We start from the raw sequence: 4,245 nt of genomic DNA, 5'->3' as shown, positions 1-4,245 counted from the left end.
CCTCACACAGGCACCCTCAGCCTCACACAGGCACCCTCAGCCCTTACATAGGCACCTTCAGACCTCATACAGCCATCCTCACCCTTAGACAGCCACCCTCACCCTCACACAGGCACCCTCACCCTTAGCTCTCACACAACCACCCTCAGCCCTCACACAGCCACCCTCAGTCTCATCCTGACACAGGCACCCTCACCCTCAGCCCTCACACAGCTACCCTCAACCCTCACACAGCCACCCTCAGCCCTCACACAGCCACCCTCAGTCTCACACAGGCACCTTCACACTCAGCCCTCACACAGCCGCCCTAACCCTCACCCTCACACAACCACCCTCAGCCCTCACACAGGCGCCCTCACCCTCAGTCCTCACACAGGCACCCTCAGCCTCCCAAAGCCACACTCAGCCCTCACACAGGCATTCTCAGCCTCACACAGGCACCCTCAGCCTCAACCCTCACACAGGCACCCTCAGCCCCACACAGGCACCTTCAGACCTCATACAGCCATCCTCACCCTCAGACAGCCACCCTCAGCCTCACACAGGCACCTTCACACTCAGCCCTCACACAGCCGCCCTCACCCTCAGCCCTCACACAGCCACCCTCACCCTCAGCCTCGCACAGGTACTGTCACCCTCAGCCTTCACACTTCTCTCACCTCCACGTCCCGCCTTTCGCGCATCCCCTGCTGCTCTCCCACTCAGCGCCACCTCAGTCCCACAAAGGCGGGGCTGGGATCCCGTGGCCCATGTGCTGACCAACGACAACTATAATTCCCAGCAGGCGCCGCGCCTGGGTACGCTTGAGCTTCCGGAGGACGCCGGGAATTGTAGTCCTGGCGGGCGTGGGCCCGTGGGGCGTGCTGGGAGCTGTGGTCCGGGCTGGCGGGCGCGCAAGCTGGCTCGTCTCTGCGGGCACCTCCGGAAGGGTCCGCCGGCTGTGCTGGTGAGGTGGGTTTCGGGGGTGTTCTCCGCCCTGGTCCAGGTCAAAGGGGAGTACAGCAGGTCCAGAAGCCGCGAACGTCTGGGGTGGCCAGAGCAAGATGCGGGGTACCTCTCAGCGGATAGAGTGAGAGGCTGACTAGGGGCCGTGAATAGACGGACTGCGAGTGCCGGACACACGCGCAGAGGATGTGACGGACTGACGGACCCGGTGTGGACGGACCGGGTGTGCACGGACCGACGGACCCAGTGTAGACGCACTCACGGACTGAATGTGGTGCGGACTGACACACTGAGTGCCGGACGGACCGACGGAGAGAGTGTCGGACCGACGGAGAGAGTGTCGGATGGACTGATTGACCGGTGTGGGGCGGGCGAAGTGTGGAGCAGGCGGACAGACAACAGATAAAATGTAGAACCAGTGGCCTGGGAGGGTGTGGGACGGACCCGTTATTGTGTCTGGGAGGCAGTTCTGTGTCTGACACCTCCTGTGTGTGTATCTGACGGGTTGGAGTGTGTGATTCTGATAGGTTGAGTGTAACACTAACCACGGAGTGTGTGACTGACAGAGATGGTTGCCCTTTGAGACTTTGTAGATGGGTTGTGAGATACTGTAAGTGAGAGGGTGAGTGTGTGACGGTGTGATTTCAAGTGTGACTGATATTCTTTATGTGTCCTTGAGATAGTGACTAAGATTATGAATGACTGTGAGCAGAATAATACTGTGTGATGGAAATGCTGCGAGGGCCTGTGTTTGTGTTTGTTTTTGAGACAGAGTCTCGCTCTGTCGCGCAGGCTGGAGTGCAGCGGTGCAATCTCGGCTCACTGCAACGTCCGCCTCCCGGGTTCAAGCGATTATCCTGCCTCAGCCTCCGGAGTAGCTGGGATTACAGGCGCCCGCCACTACACTTGGCTAATTTTTGTATTTTTGGTAGAAACGGGGTTTCACCATCTTGGTCAGGCTGCTCCGGAACTCCTGACCTCAGGTGATCCACCCGCCTAGGCCTCCCAAAGCGCTGGGATTACAGGCTGAGCCACCATGCCTGGCCAGGCCTGTGTTTATTTGACTGATTATAGGTGACATTGAAATATTTCCTGTGTCTGGGTATTTTGAAGGCTATGGCTGACAGACCGTACCTGAGATAATATGTGTTAATATATGATTGACTGAGATTTTTATCAGGGAGACTAAAACTTGGGCTATCCACAAACAGTTTACCAAGCATATGAGAGAGGATTTATGCTTTGCCATGTCTGCAGCTGAAATTGGGCGACTATTGGTCATTCAGCTGGGCTTACGGATATGTCGCCCAGTGTGTGCTTATGTGTAGCAGGGGGCTATGGAATCCATACATCTACTGCATGTTTACTGTGCACCAGGCCTGTGCTGGACACATGTAATAAATCGCCTCACATAATCTCATAGCAACCCTCTGAGGTAGGTACCATTATCAGGCTGGGTATAAGCCATGTGTGAGAAATGAAAAGAACCACCCTCCTTGGTTGGTAAAGCAGCTGTGGATGGGGAACCTCAACCTGATAGGAGTTGAGGTTGGCTGATGAGGCTGAGGAAGTTTCACATACATGTATTTCAGAGACTGTCATGAGGGATTTCTCCAGAACAGGTGTTCCAGGGGTGCAAAAGAGAATTTGGAAGCTGTTGCTGCATGTATTGTCATCCCTGACACCCATGCTCCTCCTTCCCCTCCCCTTCCCCAGATGATTCCCTGCATTCGTGGGTGACCATGCTTAGCCTTTCCTGGTCATTCCATTTGCTTAATGCCTGTTTATTGTGAACCTGCTATAGGGCAAGTCCTGTGTACTGTGGCTCCAGGACAGTCCAGCCTCTCTGAGGAAACAGTACAGAGCTAGCGAAGAGTTACCCAGGGCACTCTGGGAAGAGGACTTAGACTAGTACCAGGTATCTGGGATGACACCTGAAGAAAGTGGCAGCTGAGATGAGGCCTAGAGAGCCCAGAGGAATCAGTCAGAGAGGGATTTCAGAACTCAAGAACAGCAGGGGCAACAAGGGGTTTAGGAAGGCTATGAGAGACCCAAGAGAACTTTACAGTGCAGTGAAGGGGCTTAAACACAGCTTTGCCAGAGGTTGCCAGAGGTCACCAGCTGTCACCAAAAGGTTTCAGGATTGGGGTCTTGTTTTAGAGTAACGTTCTCTTCTTCCTGTGCCCAAGGCCTTTGCTCTTTCTCAGGCCTCCTGCATCTCTGTCCAGGGTGACTTCCTTGAGCAGAGACCCCAAGCACACTGAGTGTCCTGGCTGACATTGAAGGAAAGGAAACAGAAGAACTGCAAATACTTACAACTGTGGGAGTCGTGGATGGGAGACGGAGAGGCTAAGTCTTCGAGTAAGGAGTAGTGTGTGGCCAAAGCAAAGTGTTGAGGTCTCCTAGGAGAGGTTACACTTAATTTAGGGTATTCTTCCTGACTATAAGAGAAAACAAGTTCACTGTGGGAAGTAGAGAATGTCGAGAAAAGTAATACAGTAGTCACCCCTTGTGTTCAGTTTTGGTGAGTATAGTACAATATTTTGAGAGAGAAAGACCACATTCATATAGCTTTTATTACAGTATATTGTTATAATTGTTCTATTTTATGAGTCATTGTTAATTTCTTACTATGGCTAACTTATGAACTTTATCATGGGTATATATGTATAAGAAAAAATATAAGTCTAAGTCCTCTTCCCAGAGTGCCCTGGGTAACTCTTCGCTAGCTCTGTACTGTTTCCTCAGAGAGGCTGGGCTGTCCTGGAGCCAGAGTACTATCCATGGTTTCAGGCATCCACTGGAGGGTCTTGGAACACATCCCCTGCAGATAAGGGGAACTACCATAGTATATAATACCTTGGTAAGGATGTAGAGAAATTGGAACCTTCATCCACAGCTGGTGGGAATGCAAAATGGTACAGCCAATTTGCAGAACAGCCTGGCAGTTTCTTAAAAAGTTAAGCATAGGCTGGACTCGGCCAGGCGCAGTGGCTCATGCCTGTAATCCCAGCACTTTGGGAGGCTGAGGCGGGCGGTACATGAGGTCAGGAGATTGAGACCATCCTGGCTAACACCGTGAAACCCCATCTCTACTAAAAATACAAAAAAAAAATAGCTGGGCATGGTGGCAGCCGCCTGTAGTCCCAGCTACTCGGGGGGCTGAGGCAGGAGAATGGCGTGAACCCGGGAGGCAGAGCTTGCAGTGAGCCGAGATCACACTATTGCACTGCAGCCTGGGCAACAGAGCAAGACTCCATCTCAAACAAAAAAACAAAAAAAAAAGTTAAGCATAGAGTT

General features: G+C 52.7%; 1 protein-coding gene and 1 long non-coding RNA gene across 3 annotated transcripts in view; one reads left to right on the top strand and one right to left on the bottom strand.

Annotated features, from left to right (window-relative positions):
- The window catches only part of LOC105531205, a 5,864-nt gene extending 4,781 nt beyond the window's left edge, over positions 1-1,083 (bottom strand). Inside the window, exon 1 of the long non-coding RNA XR_001004757.1 lies at positions 660-1,083. This is a non-coding gene — a long non-coding RNA (uncharacterized LOC105531205). The remainder of the gene's footprint in view (positions 1-659) is intronic.
- Positions 867-4,245, top strand: part of ZSCAN22 (zinc finger and SCAN domain containing 22) — a 21,755-nt gene continuing 18,376 nt past the window's right edge. Inside the window, exon 1 of one of the 2 annotated variants that reach the window (XM_011969094.1) lies at positions 867-946. The gene's annotated coding sequence lies outside the window, so the exon portion shown is untranslated. Of the gene's footprint in view, positions 952-4,245 lie in introns of both variants that reach the window. The other variant, XM_011969093.1, reaches the window with a different exon arrangement.

Source organism: Mandrillus leucophaeus, unplaced genomic scaffold (assembly GCF_000951045.1).
Source record: "Mandrillus leucophaeus isolate KB7577 unplaced genomic scaffold, Mleu.le_1.0 Scaffold870, whole genome shotgun sequence".
NCBI lineage: Eukaryota > Metazoa > Chordata > Mammalia > Primates > Cercopithecidae > Mandrillus > Mandrillus leucophaeus.
The sequence above is the reverse complement of the archived record's forward strand: the minus strand, read 5'-3'. Positions and strand labels throughout refer to the sequence as shown.